This window comes from Leguminivora glycinivorella, chromosome Z (assembly GCF_023078275.1).
Source record: "Leguminivora glycinivorella isolate SPB_JAAS2020 chromosome Z, LegGlyc_1.1, whole genome shotgun sequence".
NCBI lineage: Eukaryota > Metazoa > Arthropoda > Insecta > Lepidoptera > Tortricidae > Leguminivora > Leguminivora glycinivorella.
In genome coordinates, this window is record NC_062998.1 from 2,294,189 (window position 1) to 2,309,592 (window position 15,404).

The following is a 15,404-nucleotide window of genomic DNA, read 5'->3' on the forward strand; positions in this document are numbered from 1 at the left end:
TTCATTACGTACCACATCGGACCCACGGCTACGTTCGGCGGTGTTTACAATATCCGCCCCGTCTCAAAGTACAAAGACATCACTGTGACAATTCCGCTAATGCTGTTAACGTAAACATTGGACCAGGAATGTGGGCCGCCTCCATGGGCCTCAGACACTATAAGGTTACAGGTGCCTTGCGCCGGCATATTATATGTAATACGATGTACGAATTAAATATTTATTCTTTGATACGCAGAAATGGATACGATACTTACGCGAGCCTATATAATATTAACACTTTCGCTACCAAGAACCCGACTGTCGGGCACACCGCTCGTAGAAGCGTAGCCGATTACATGGGGAAACCCGTATGTAGCGAAAATTTGCATTTCGAGTTCTTTGTTGTTAATCTTGTTATCCTCAGTGATTTTTTTGCCACGATTTGCCGCCCTTAAAATCTGGCCGCCCTAGGCCCGGGCCTACTGGGCCTTACGGCAAATCCGCCACTGATCATCAGATCAGCTCAACAGTACCATATTATTGTATTGTCATCGGAACTACATATAGCTGCCAATTTTCATTACGCTACGACTCCTGGAAGATGGTTAAATTAGCTTCCTTAGATTCCATTACATACATAGTAACATACACGACGACCTAATAAAAGCGTGTTAAAAAGGTATAAAATGTGTTTCAAATTTCCAATATATTATTTTACAACTTTTTTCTTCCTGCACGGATTCTACCTACCGAAATCCAATCATAATTACGACAAAACCACAGAAAAAGGATGAAATACCCTTGATAATTGTGATTTTTCTACAATATGTAAGATGTATAAATAATTACCACATACCAATATTACCAGTTCATATACAGCATGTTAAGCCATGTCCATAAATAGAAAAAATATCAGCATAAAGCGGTAGTTCTGCTCCTCTTTCAATTGGTACACGTTAATGATAAAATTCTCTTCTCTCCCGCTGAGGCACTCCAAGGGACGACTTGGCCGAAGGATCCGACCTTTAGGTGGCACTAAAAGTCGCCGATCTTTTGTCCTAACCGTCCCTCGCTTTGTTCTGCGAAGAAACGCCACCACTCGTGTACCTTAAACCCTTAAAAATCAAAAAGAATATAGACCTCAAACAGTGGTTATAAATAGAACACAATCTTGCGGAGCCCCTATCAAATTAGGAGTGCCTCAAGGCTCTATATTAGGGCCTTTTCTTTTTTTAGTTTATATCAATGATCTGCCCTGCATTGTCGAAAACTGTTGCAAAATCGTTCTATTTACAGATGATACATCCTTAATTTTTAAAATAAATAGACATACCACTGATTATAGGTAATACTATTAATAACATTCTTGCGAAAGTTTCAAACTGGTTTACAAAAAACAACCTGTTACCTAATCCTCAAAAAACGAAGTGTATGCGATTTACGTTACCTAATGTTAAGCTTGATAGCAATATAAATGTTAATCTGAATGGAGAGCCTTTGGAGTTAGTAGTGAAAACTGTATTTCTAGGTTTAACTCTGGACACAAATTTGCAGTGGAGCCCTCACATATCGTCATTGGCGGGCAAATTAAGTTCAGCAGCTTTCGCAGTTAAAAAGATAAGGCAGTTGACTGACACAGAAACGGCACGTCTAGTATATTATAGCCAATTTCATAGTTTAACATCATATGGGATATTTACTGTGGGGTAAGGCAGCGGATATACAAACAATATTTGTTCTACCTAAAAGGGCCATCAGGTCTATTTACAAGATGGGGCATCGTGATTCATTAAGAGATAGATTCAAAGAAATAAACATCTTAACAACAGCGTCTCAATATATTAGGTACGAGTGTATAATGTATGCTCTTAAGCACATAGATTCGTTTAAGAAAATGAGTAGTTCTAGACACAAGCACAAAATAGCCATGCAAAAGTTTCGTGTTCGTAAAATAATCTTTTTTAGGGCAATGTATATTATTCTATAATAAATTGCCCAAAGAGGTCCTTAATTTGCCTATACCTAATACTTTAACCTTAAAAAATATGTTTAAAAACCTCTTTAATGAAAAAAGGTGACTACACTGTTGAAGAGTACCTTAATGATAAAACTGCGTGGCCTAAATTGACTCTAAGAAAGGTGGACTGATTGATTTTACTATTATAACTTGTATTTAAATTTGACTTAATTCTAAGTAACTATTTAACCCTTCGAGTCCCAAGCATTTGAACCTCAGAATCTTATCTTCTGTAACACTGACATCATTATCTTCTGTACACTGACATCATATGACGTCGCTGGGACTTGAAGGGTTAATGTATCAAAACTTTCGATTTTATTTTTTTTGGAATCAATTGTATAATTATATCTAGTAAAATTGTTTGTATTATATATTTTGTTTGACGATGCAAATTTGCTGATTCTCTAGGTATAAGTATATAATTTGTAAATATTTTGATGTTGCATGAAACCTATAATTATTATTCTATTATTATGAAATGACATAAATACCAATAGGTAGGCACTTTACGCGCATGGTTAAGTTTTTAGTTAGCTTTAGTAATTCTACCTACCTGTACCTGTTAAGTAATTCAATTCTTATTTGACATCTTTCCTTATATGTATAATTATTCTGTATTGTAATTGTGCATGTTACTTAGAACTATTTTCTTTACACTGAACTGTCACCGCATACATCAGAATAACATCAGAGCCCTCTTGACATCACAAATTGATGTCCCAGGTTCTCAGCCATTGAGCTGCGTCAGGAGTGAGTGAGAACAGGTCTTCGGGACTTCCTGGGTAGGCTCTGAAAGATAGGTTCATTAAGGTGTTGGCCGATATTCCCCATTTTCCATTATTCCTCAAGTGCGGCGTTGTTCCAGGAGGAGGGTGGGTCAAGGGGTCATAGGAACCATACACTGACATCATGAGCCACCCCCTCCCCCCGGAGCACGACTTCCAAGAGTTCCCAAGTTCTGTTAATAGACGTTTTAAGTACACTTCAGTAGTCATCGACATTTTCGAAGAAAGAGGAGACAAGCACAACAACATGGTGGAGTGAATACATTACTGTGCATAACAACGCTTTAGAACAGATAAAAAAAAATAAAAAACTTTATTCCGGTAAAAACATGTCACAATAATACTTAGGCTACTAGACCCATATCTAATTTGGCACAATGATTGTCTTCTGTAATATTTGACAAAAGAAACCAATATTTAATGATTTTGGGTATTAAATGTGTACGATGACTTCGTATTTTTAATAAAAAAATGTGAGTATTTTTAAATTTTCCCCGGGATGTCCCTTTCCCCGGGATGTCCATTCCCCGGGATGTCCATTCCCCGAAGGGACATCCCGGCGTTCATTTATGGATAAGATAGCGCATCGCTCTAAATTCCAGATACTCTTGTCAAAAAAAAAAAGTATTTTTTAAAAATTTTGGCCACCGAAAACGCTGTCGGCCGTGTAGTGACGTTATAGAATTCATGTCAAATCAATCACTGACATAATGACCTTTATGCCTCGTAATTAAAGTGTCAGAAAGTGTTGTTTTCGCACTGAATGACTTCATTCACAGAAAATCTATAGATGACATGGCTGATGTTGTTTTTGCCTGGTTACGTAAAAGTATTCTTTTTTAAAATATTTTTTGCGGTTTATAAGTCATAATAAAATATAGTGATATTTTTTTTCGGTTAATTGGACAGTAGCCTATTGCATTTGTGTCGCTTAACTTCAACCATGGGTATTTTCCATACTATTATAAGTTTGATTATCTCTCAGATCAATATTATATTTTTATATATTCAACCTTAACGCAGAATGGATGTACCCACGTTTGAAGTTAAGCGACATATTTAGGCCGGCAACAGATAGTCTTAAAATTCATAATCTTCATCATTCTCCTCTCCTTGCGTTATCCCGGCATTTGCCACGGCTCATGGGAGCCTGGGGTCCGCTTTGACAACTAATCCCAAGATTTGGCGTAGGTACTAATTTTTACGAAAGCGACTGCCATCTGACCTTCCAACCCGAAGGGTAAACTAGACCTTATTGGAATTAGTCCGGTTTCCTCACGATGTTTTCCTTCACCGAAAAGCGACTGGCAAATATCAAATGGGCCATTTTTTTCAAAGTTGTCCACCCCGTTTTTGGCTTGTCCCATACTTTTGATATAATATTTAGCGTATTTAAAGAGTCTAAACTAATGAAGACTATTTTTTATTCGAACCCAAATTTAGTTGACAGTAATTTACAATATTCATTTAAATTTTTATTATAATTATGTATTTGTTAAAAATTATAATGTGATAAAAAATGGGCAATTTTTTGCTGTCCCACGTCAAATATCGTTTTTGTTATGGATTTTATTCTATAACTAATTGTACTAAATATTGATGACGGCATAATTTGAAAAGATTGAGTTATACGCTATTATGTTATAAAATATTTCATGTTAATAAATAAACGTACTATTTAAAATTAAGTATAATGTGCCGAGACGGAATCTGGTAATTGTGGAATTTTCCATTCCGAAACCGCAGAATGACTGTTAAAATTAAAAGAAAGTTCCTAACATTTGGTAGTATTTTATTCAGCTTGGCAAAATTAATTTAAAAAAACTACTCAATACCGTCATCTTGCACTTGCCAGTTGCCGCCAAACACGCATCAAAGTAGCTCGTACTCAGGGGTAACATTTTCTCATTCCACCTCCCGAAACCAAATTTGCGGGTAAATACGTAATATGCAACCTTTTAACATCGATTCCTAAAACAAAGTACTAATATTGAAACCAAATAAGCCAATTAAAAACAAGATTTGTGATTATTTAATAAATAATTAAGTAAAATATCGCCGGAGGTAGCGTTCCGTTACTTCCGATCCGATACTAGATCGTTGGTTTCGTATAGGCGGAAAGAAAAACGTATCGGAATGGAAGTATAAAGCGGTATTCACGTGGTTTTAATGTGATGTTTTAGTTTCATTTGATTGCGGGAAATAAAAGAAAAACGTATGGGATTAAAACTAACTCATCTAAAATATGGTAATCAATCACGGATTACACACTCCGGTTGTTTTAGTCATTACTCGCGATATGCTTTGGAGGTCTTAGGTACCCACGTTCAAGTGTAGACGAGACCTTAGCTTTCATCCGTTACCCATACAGTCAGATCCGTTACTGTCCCATGTTTCAAATAGTTTTATTTGCAAAAATTAAATACAATTTGTTATTAAACTACGTTTCCGTTATTTTTTATTGAAATAGTAACGTTTAAACTATTGATTACAAGTGATGGCATCCTATAAACTTGTGAAACAGTATAGTAATCTTAAAAATTCTCCTCTATTTTGTACTGAAAGTAACGGAACGGATATATATATGGGTTTAAAAAAATAGTAGTCCGCATTTATGTGAAAATGAAAGTGTAATTTCTTCATTTGTTATTTTAGAATGAATAATAAAAATATTGTAAAATTCCCAAACCTTTTATATTTACATTATCTGCGATTAAATTTGGTTGCGGAACGGAACACTCGCTTCCCCTCAACTCAACAAAAACATATTTTTTTCATTAATTACTTAAAAGTCAAGTGAACCTTCTATATTTTATATAAATTTATTTATTAATGAATCTATAAAAATAGCTTTTAATAAATTTCTATCGGTTTCATTTTCATATCAACTTTTTTCGGGGTGGACAACTTTGAATAAAATGGCCCAAATGACATTTCGCACATAAGTTCCGAAAAACTCATTGGTGCGAGCCAGGGTTCGAACCCGCGACCTACGGAACGAAAGTCGCACGTACTTACCGCTAGGCTACCAGCGCTTAAAATTCATAATCTTAAAAAATAAAAAAATCATAATCTTATGAAATCAGATCAAGTGCACGGATTTCGATACAATTTCGCAACTCGTGCAACGTCCACACACAGTCTTATTTTTTAAGATTATGAATTTTTTCAGATTGATCTGACAGATTGCGAATAATCTGAATTTTAAGAATGTGTGTGGCAAGGCACTCGGTCTGATTTCATAAGATTATGATTTTTTTAGATTATGAAATTTAAGACTGCCTGTTGCCGGCCTTAAACGTGACTGAAAAGGTTTCCACTCAGCTTGGTGTCAAGGTACCTTTTGGATACCTACTTTGACGCTGGTCTTCCGGGGTGAACCGCTTTCTTTACTTCTCTCGGGTTTCCTCGTGATTTTTAGCCCCGTTTTTGTAAAGCACTGTGCGCGGCTAGCTATTATTTACGCTTGCCCCAGAACCAGTACTCAAGAAAACCAGGGCTCTAGTCTTCGTAGTTAGTCGTTGTAGAACAATTTGTACTAAAAGAGACATACAACAGGAATGATAACAATATTTTCGCACATGTATCTTCTTTCTCTAGTTAACCTTAGTTTTACCAAAGACATCGAGTAGGTAACAGTAATATAACCCAACATCAATTTTGTTAGACATGGCTAAGAACACTCCCCACTAACTCAGCTTTCACACAAATAAAAACTAAATCTAAATCGGTTCACCCGTTCGGGAGCTACGATGCCACGGATATACAGACAGACACTCCGTCGTTTTTACGTTGGGGGTTAAAAATACGACGTAGCGGTACGCCATGGTTTGCGTGGGCGACGCGACGGTCGCGCGATGGCGATGCGGCGCGACGAAATGAAACCTTCGATCTCTTGGGATGGTAGACGATGTGATGCGATGCGACGGCGACCGTCGTGCGGCGGTCGCGCGACCATCGTCAGCGCAAGCCATGGCGTAAGCACAATATAATAATAGTTATTTGTTATACAAGGGGGCAAAGTTGTATTTTAATGCCGAGTGTGGAATTGAAAAACGAGCAAGTGAAAGGATTCTATAGTTGAAAATAGAATCCTGAACTTGCGAGTTTTTTAACACACGAGAAGTAAAATTACATTTGCGCCAGAGTGTAACACAAAACTTTTCCCCTCACTATAGCAAGGAAACTACAACGCAAAAAATGCGTTTATCACTGCTTCCAGTAGTTCCACAGGTGGTAAATCATCTTTATTACTAGATTCACCTACTTTTATCAATTTTAAAGCAGTTAATTTGACTTTATTCAAAGTCAAATTACTTTACCCACTAGTGGATAAAATGCGTTTTTACCCGCTGGTATTAAAGAACAAAACACGTGTTTCCAAGCTAGTGAGGGGAAAAGAGTATTATCGTACTGCGACGCTTGCTACGCGTCCTATGCCGGACAATACTGTCTGTCAGTTAATTTGACCTGTTAGTGCGTTTTCACATTATCCGATTCGATATCAGATCGATATCCCATATATAAGCCGCTATCGTTGACTTTTTCCTTTGGAATCCTTCCTACACATTCGATATCGGATAATGTGAAAACACACCCGTTGAATTGAAACAGATACCATACACGAAAGAAAAAACGACCAAATCCACGGATGGCTGAGCAAGTCCGGGGAAATCTCAGTGTACTCGTAAAGCCTGTGTGCACTGTGCACGCTCATATTAGGCGTGCACATAGGCCGGCGTGCATGGCAAACAATTCAAGCTCATAATACAAGTGTCCTGACTAGCGCTGGTGGCCTAGCGCCTTAGGCCCAGGCCCTATCGCCGCGCTACAAGTACATGCAGGCGGCCGCGAATTCGCGGCCCATTCAGTGGTGGACGACCTTTGCGCGGCGCAGTAGAATTCAATGTCGGGCGCGACGCGTGCGGTCCGTTTGTTGATGTATGTGAGAATTTAGAATGGCGGCATTTTGTGAACATCTAAGGAGTGAGCCTTATGTACTTCTACTATTCTGTGTTAGGCCTCTGATAATCTGTTGTTACTCACTTGCTTGGTATTGCAACCGTTGCTGATGGCCATTTGCGCCGCGTTGCCGCATGCGGTGATTATCGCGGTCGATTCAGCCCCCTGACGCACACAACATTATTTTAATATATTCATATGTAAAGTGGAAGAACCTATTTGTATGTATGTATGTATAAACTCTTTATTGTACAAAACACAAAAATGACACAGGATAGACAGTACAAAGGCGAACTTATCCCTTTAAGGGATTTCTTCCAGCTAACCTTTGAGTAGGTGAAATGTGATGAAGAATGGTAGACAGATATAGCACTTAGTACAACAGACTATAGGAAAGCCCATGCATAAAAACATAAAATAAAATTGGAATAAAAGGTACATCAAATATAAAGGATATATAACAATATATATAGTAAATAAATATATATTTACACATAGTATATATAACTAGTTACAAACAAGTCATCCATGTTCAGATTGTTCATGTAAATTAATTAGATGATCTAGTATGGTGGTCACAAGCAAATAAAACTGTTCCGTAATGATGTGCGAGTTGCGGCAATTCTCCAAAAAAACTGAAAAGTTCTTGGAAATTTGATGAACGTTTTTCAAAAAATATCGAAATAGTACATTACGATACAAGTGCGTAAAAAGGAAGTTCGAAACGAGTGGCGATAAATTAAAACACGACCGAAGGGCCCTCCGAAGTTTCGACCTGGCATATAATGAACCACTTCTCGCACTAGTGCGTAAAAAAAACACCATCTGTACTAAAAAAAATGTTTTTGGCTTCTCTACTCTAAATCCGGCCCTTCTTAACTGCCCCCGCACAATTTATTAATATTATCCTAGACACGGATGTGAACCTTTGTGTGATCACTAGTATTTAGAACTAGTATCGATAAATGAGTTTATCGATATAGGAAGTCCCTAGCTGTCAAGAAGTTTCGCCCCACGGAATCCGATGTCTGGAAATTACACTAGGAAACAAATTTTATTTTGTTAAATATCTTTGGATTTGTTGTTTTTTAAGTAGTTACTAGTACTATTTATGTATAAATTATAAACTAACTACTTAAGAAAACAAATAATAAAATAATTAAAATTAACAAATTTTACTCACTGTCTATAAGTATCCACAGCAGCACTTCTAGTAAATTTATCCAAACTACTAAGTAAAAACAGTTGTTGAAAAATGTTAAAGTAGAAATTCTTTATTAAATCACACATTTCTACTATTTTGATTAAAGCGAATGTACTTTTATTCAAAGTCTTTTTCAAAATTTGTCTTTAAATCCGAAAAAAATGTCTTTAATTAAAAATGTAGGATTTAGATATAGATAAGAATTAAATTAATAACTTTGGTACGATATTCGAGTGTCGTTGAAAATGTTTTTGCGACGGCGGAAAAAGTCTTTCAAAAGTTTAAAATCAAAGTCTTTTTTAACCACTTTTATTGTCAATTTTAAAAAGTACCTTCACGAACTTAAAGTTCTTAACCGAACTTAAAATTCACACAAATACCGAACACTACCGATCGCAAACTAACAGATTTTGGAGACGACCGTCCTCGCTGAGCTCCCAACTACGAATGACCAAGCTCCTCCTTTTGCTACCTGAAGCTTGCGCGACCACTGAACGAAATTCTACCTGCCAGTAGCAATATCAACTGTATCGCTACGTTTTAAGGAGGTAACGTACGCAGGTTACTTCGGTTGTTCATCGACCAATCAGAATCAAGCTCTGAAAATTGAGCCACAGGCGATGTTGAATTCTATCTGTAGTATAATAGGTGCAAAGTTGAGCGTGGTAACGTACAGAGATTTAATAGAGTACTCTTTTTATAATATCTGGTAACTAGGATGCAATACGTTTTACCGGGAAATACGATAAATACAGGCATCAGTTTTTTACAAAAGTTGGCATGTTTTAATTTAAGGATTTTGAATTTAGTTGTGTGTACCGTTAACCGCGACGTATGAAGGAAAAATGTTTCATATTACATATTTTATTTAACATTTATTTGTAGTGAATGGCGTTTGGTAGGCTTTATTAAATGATTGTTTCAATATTTTTCAGTTTAATATTAAAATGCCGTGAATAATGAGCAGCAAAAAAATGTTTGCCTGTTTAAAAGAAATAAAACTACACATGTACTTAAGTATTTGATAGAACGAAAATTGTCAAAAATTTAAAATATTGATTTTAAGTAACGCAGAAAACTACTATAATGAATTAGAGGTGGATAATAGTACATTGTGCAACAAGGGGAGGAAGTGGAATATTACTAACGAGAGTAAGTTAAATCGCGACGGCTTGACGGAGCGATTTAAAGACTCGAGTTAGTAATATTCATACTCCTCGAATTACACACAATGTTTTTCATCACACTCGCAATGTAACAAATATGTAAATATTTTTAACTATAAAACTCCCGTGAGACACATACATATTTAAAAATATTTTAAGCGGGTTACTCACGTATTAAGTCGATATAGTGTTCGACATGTTTCGATCCAATTTTCGTATGCGTCGCGCTCTCGACATGTAAAGGCGGGGTCACTACTCTTGAGAAAGATCCTTGAAAATTGGATCGAAACATGTCGAACGCTATATCGACTTAATAGAGAGTGTGATTGGACCGACATACTACGAACGACTACCCGCGAAATTGCGAACAGAAACATCTGACGAAACTTTTGAACGCCAATTGAAAATCTTTTTATTGGAAAATCCATTATATTCTGTAAATGAGTATATGGAAATGACATGAACCTAATATAAATTGACTGTAATCCATTATTGTATTTTAATTTTAGTTTGACGATCATTATGAGATACCTTGTTTTTACTAAACAAAATTTATATTTTTATGTCAAAAAAAACATTGTGATTACTTATAAATCATTATTGTTATATTTTTAAAAAATCGTATCAAATTATAATTGTAATTGATATTTCATTAAAAAAAAGAGACATACTCGACGATCATAATATAAATTCTTATAGATTAAGGTAGAATAATTTAAGAAAGAAGCTCGCGGTGGGACCAGTGCCGATTTGACTAGTAGGAAACTAGCCTATTATCTTTTCGAAACCCGAACGTCAAATAACGTCATTGAATACTCAATTTTGAATTATGGCAAAATAAATTAGGCCCACTTGCACCAACCACTTAACTCAGGGTTAGTGGGGTGTCATCTGTCAAATTCCATATAAAATGGTGGGTTAACCCTCCCTTTTCGTTGGTGCAAGTGGCCCTTAAGGAGTCCTTTAAATTTTTAAGCTGGCTGGCTGGGGAGCCGGCGGGTCTTGAAAGGTTAACATAGACTAAGAGCCCAGAGCCGCCAGACCTTGGGATCATCCACATATTACGTCACACCAAATTTCAGGTTTTTGGACCCCTCCCCCCCCCTATGTCACGCTTTTTTGTATCCCTTTAACAGGGATTGTCACATTTAGTTGGCCCCCCCCCCCTTACACTGTGACGTAATATATGGATGACGCCCTTTCTCATTTTCTCAAGGATGAAACTTTGGGACAATGTAGTGTTCGTATCGACGTTTAATGACTGCATATTACCTAGTTCGGCCCGTCAGCCATTTTTTTGGTATAAGGTTTTTTTTTAAAAGAGCATTTCTTTTTTTTTCGCCATTTTTATGAAATGTGATATTTTTGAAAAAAAAAATGCTATTTCTACTCATAATCACTAGCTTTTTCAATCATAGTAGTTAAAAAAATTGTCCCATACGATTTTTTCTTATTTTGTTGCCATTTTCCGTACATGTTGTGTGGGGTAACAAAAGAGGAAAGTAACAAAAATGTATGAAATTTCTGGGATACTTTTTGTCTCTCAGTGAGATTGAAAGCACTCGTGATTCTGAGTACAATTGACCTAAAAAGGGGTTTCTAAAAAAAATAAAAAAAATCGAAAACTGGCAAAAATTGACCTAAAATTCCCTAAAAAAAAAAAAAAAAATGGCAAAAAAAAGAAATGCTTAAAAACACTAACTTTCCTTAAATTCATGAAATAAAACTATGGAAACGGATTAAATCGCGTATTTCCTTAAATTCTCAAAGCTGACTTTTATATATGTAATAGAAAAAACTGTAAGAATTTATTGATCATCATTTCCAGATCATTTCCGCCGGCCGTAACTTTTACCAGACGCTTGGAAGTCTCTCTAACTTACCCTAATTTCTCAAGCTACGGCCGGCGCAAGTGGCCAGGAAATGATGATTATCAATTCCTCACAGTACTTTCTAACACATATATAAAAATCAGCCTAGGGAATGTAAGTGTATTAAAAAAAAAAACCAGCCAAGAGCGTGTCGGGCCACGCTGTGTAGAGTTCCATAGTTTCCCGTATTTTTTTCAAAAACTGTTCAACCTATCAAGATCAAAATAATTTTCCTAGAAAGTCTTTATAAAGTCTTTATATAGTCCAAAAGTTAAAGGGGGGAGGGGGAAACTTTTTTTTACTTTAGGAGCGATTTTTTCCGTAAATATTAATTTTATCAAAAAACGATTTTAGTAAACCCCTATTCATTTTTAAATACCTATCCAACAATAGGTATAATGTATATAACACTAAAATAAAACAAGAAAAAAATAAAAACTATAAGGGTTCCTAGTTGACTACGGAATCCTAAAAAAACAATCGGTTTTGACTGAAATCTGAACCAGCTCTCAATACCTACGAACTCCGTCGGCGTAGCTCGTAGGCCCGTAGCTCGTAGCGTAGCACGTAACCCGTAGCACATGACGCGTAGCAAACTACTCGTCGAACAATAGGCTAGTTTGCATATTAAGGGGCGTGCCTGAGCCAATGACCTTCGATTTGAACTTAATAATATCATGGTAGTTTCTAAAGTCTATCATTTGAACAGCATCGTCTTTTAAACAAAATAGTATCTCATAATGCCTTCACAGCTCATTGTTTCTGTGATATTTGACCTCAAATTTGACAAATTTTAGGCCAAAAACTGTTTTTTTGGTAATGACTTGTTTTAATTAGTTTAAAATTAAAACCTCTCTTGAATTTTTAGGAAAGTGAACGGTAAGTCCAAACATGTCAATTTCATGTGTGTAAGACCCTTCGCTAAAGTCAAATTTCGAGAAAAGTGTTTTTAGATCATGTTTAAAGAAACCATAAAAAAATAAGTATTTATTTTTTTCTTAAAAGGGTTTACTACGAATGTGCGACATGTCTTTTGTACGACACTAGAATTCAGCGACGTGATTGACGTGATATTTGACATTACAAGTGTATGCCAATATCATTTTGCGAATTTAAACGATTCGACGTATTATTATTCGACATTACTTGTGTACGTCAGCATGTATCTGCGAATTGAATTACGACAATACTGATGTTCGACAGTTCCTTTGTACGAAATTAAATTGTGCGACGTATATTATGGAACAAGAAGCCCAGAGCCGCCAGACCTTCCTTATTTTGTCAAGGATTTATATATTTATTTATTTAATCAAAAAGTAACACAGCATTACAGTTTACACCAAGGCACTGTGAAACTACAAAATACAAAACAAGACTTACAAAAAAAAAGACACAAAAAATAAACAGATTAAACATCAGATTTGGGCGACGACGTAACAGCGTGGCTCTGTTGCGTCGTCTGACTCGGCGTAGGATTCGGCAGGTCGCCCCGGAACCGCCGAAATACCACACCCTTCGGATATATATCTATCAAGATTTAAACATGTGTTAGAAACTCTAAGGATTTGATCATCATCATTTTCTAACCATTTGCGCCGGCCGTAGCTTGAGAAATTAGAGTAAGTTAGAAAGACTCAAGCGTCTGGTAAAAGTTACGGCCGGCGCAAATATTATCAATCCCTAATAGTATTTTCTAGCACATATATAAAAATCAGGCTTGAGAATTTAAGGAAAGTTAGTGTTTTAAAAAAACCATATAGCAAAAAAAATGGCCGACGTGCGACCTAGGTTAGCAGACATTAAACGTCGATATGAAGTTTCATCCTTGAGAAAATGAGGAAGGTCTGGCGGCTCTGGGCTCTTAGTCCATGAGTTACTGTGCGGTACAATTGAATATTTCGAATTGAAAGACTTGTGAAAAGGTGGTAACGTATTTATTGTTTAAACTTAAATTATGACATCTTTAATAACAAAAAACTTTAAATTAATAAAACATAATATCAATCCTTTGGTATAGTAACGTATCCCTACAATATCCTTACAACAATTAACTTAAAAACGAGTGATGTACGCTAGCGTCGCTAGCCCAAGCAAATAAGCATATAAATGCATGTCGTTTTTTTTGCCATTTGGCATTGCATCTCTGTCTCATAACTTTTATTATTCCTAGATTTCGGGACAATTCCTGCCAATTGTCGTTGTAGAATTTGTCTGTATTTGACTGTTATTTTATAAGTTCTTCAATCGTTTTAAATATTATTTTCTTTTTTTAGGGTTCCGTAGCCAAAATGGCAAAAACGGAACCCTTATAGTTTCGTCATGTCCGTCTGTCCGTCTGTCCGTCTGTCCGTCTGTCCGTCTGTCACAGCCGATTTACTCGGAAACTATAAGTACTACAGTGATGAAATTTGATGGGAATATGTGTTGTATGAACCGCTACAAAATTATGACACTAAATAGTAAAAAAAAAAAGAATTGGGGGTGGGGCCCCCCATACATGTAACTGAGGGATGAAAATTTTTTTTTCGATGTACATACCCGTGTGGGGTATCAATGGAAAGGTCTTTTAAAATGATATAAAGTTTTCTAAAAAACATTTTTCTTAAAGTGAACGGTTTTTGAGATATCAGCTCTCAAAGTCGTAAAAAGTATGTCCCCCCCCCTCTATTTTTATAACTACGGGGTATAAAATTCTAAAAAAAATAGAGGTGATGCATGCTAATTAACTCTTTCAACGATTTTTGGTTTGATCAAAGTATCTCTTATAGTTTTTGAGATAGGTTGATTAAAATAAAAAGTGGAAAAAATGTTTTATTAGAAATAATCGCTCAACCTTAAATATATTGTTAAAAAAAATAGGGGTTTATGTTTTTTTTTGATATTGTTAATATTTTCCCCCCCCCCCCTATAACTTTTGAACCGTAAGTTTAAAAAATATGAAAAAAATCACAAAAGTAGAACTTTATAAAGACTTCCTAGGAAAATTATTTTGACCTTGATAGGTTGAAAAGTTTTTCAAAAAATACGGTAAACTACGGAACCCTACTCTGAGCGTGGCCCGGCATGCTTTTGGGCGGTTTTTTACCTAAATCGAATACGTAATCCAAATATATGAAAAAAAATAATTGAGAATAAGTAGATCTCATGGCGATATGTCGCACAGGCGTATTTATATTTTACACAATGGTTCGCACAATTGTGCATATCACCAGGGGCGGCTCACTCCGCGATTCTATCGCCGCGCTACAAGTACATGCCGGCGGCCGCGAGTTCGCGGCCTAATCAGGGTTGGCGCGCGTTCTCACGGAACGCACGTTCACACTTTCTATTGTTGCTTTACGTCGCGAATTTTTTTTAAGGTTCATATGCTATGTCCGCATGTGGAATGGCTAATAATGCTTAGTTAAATAGACA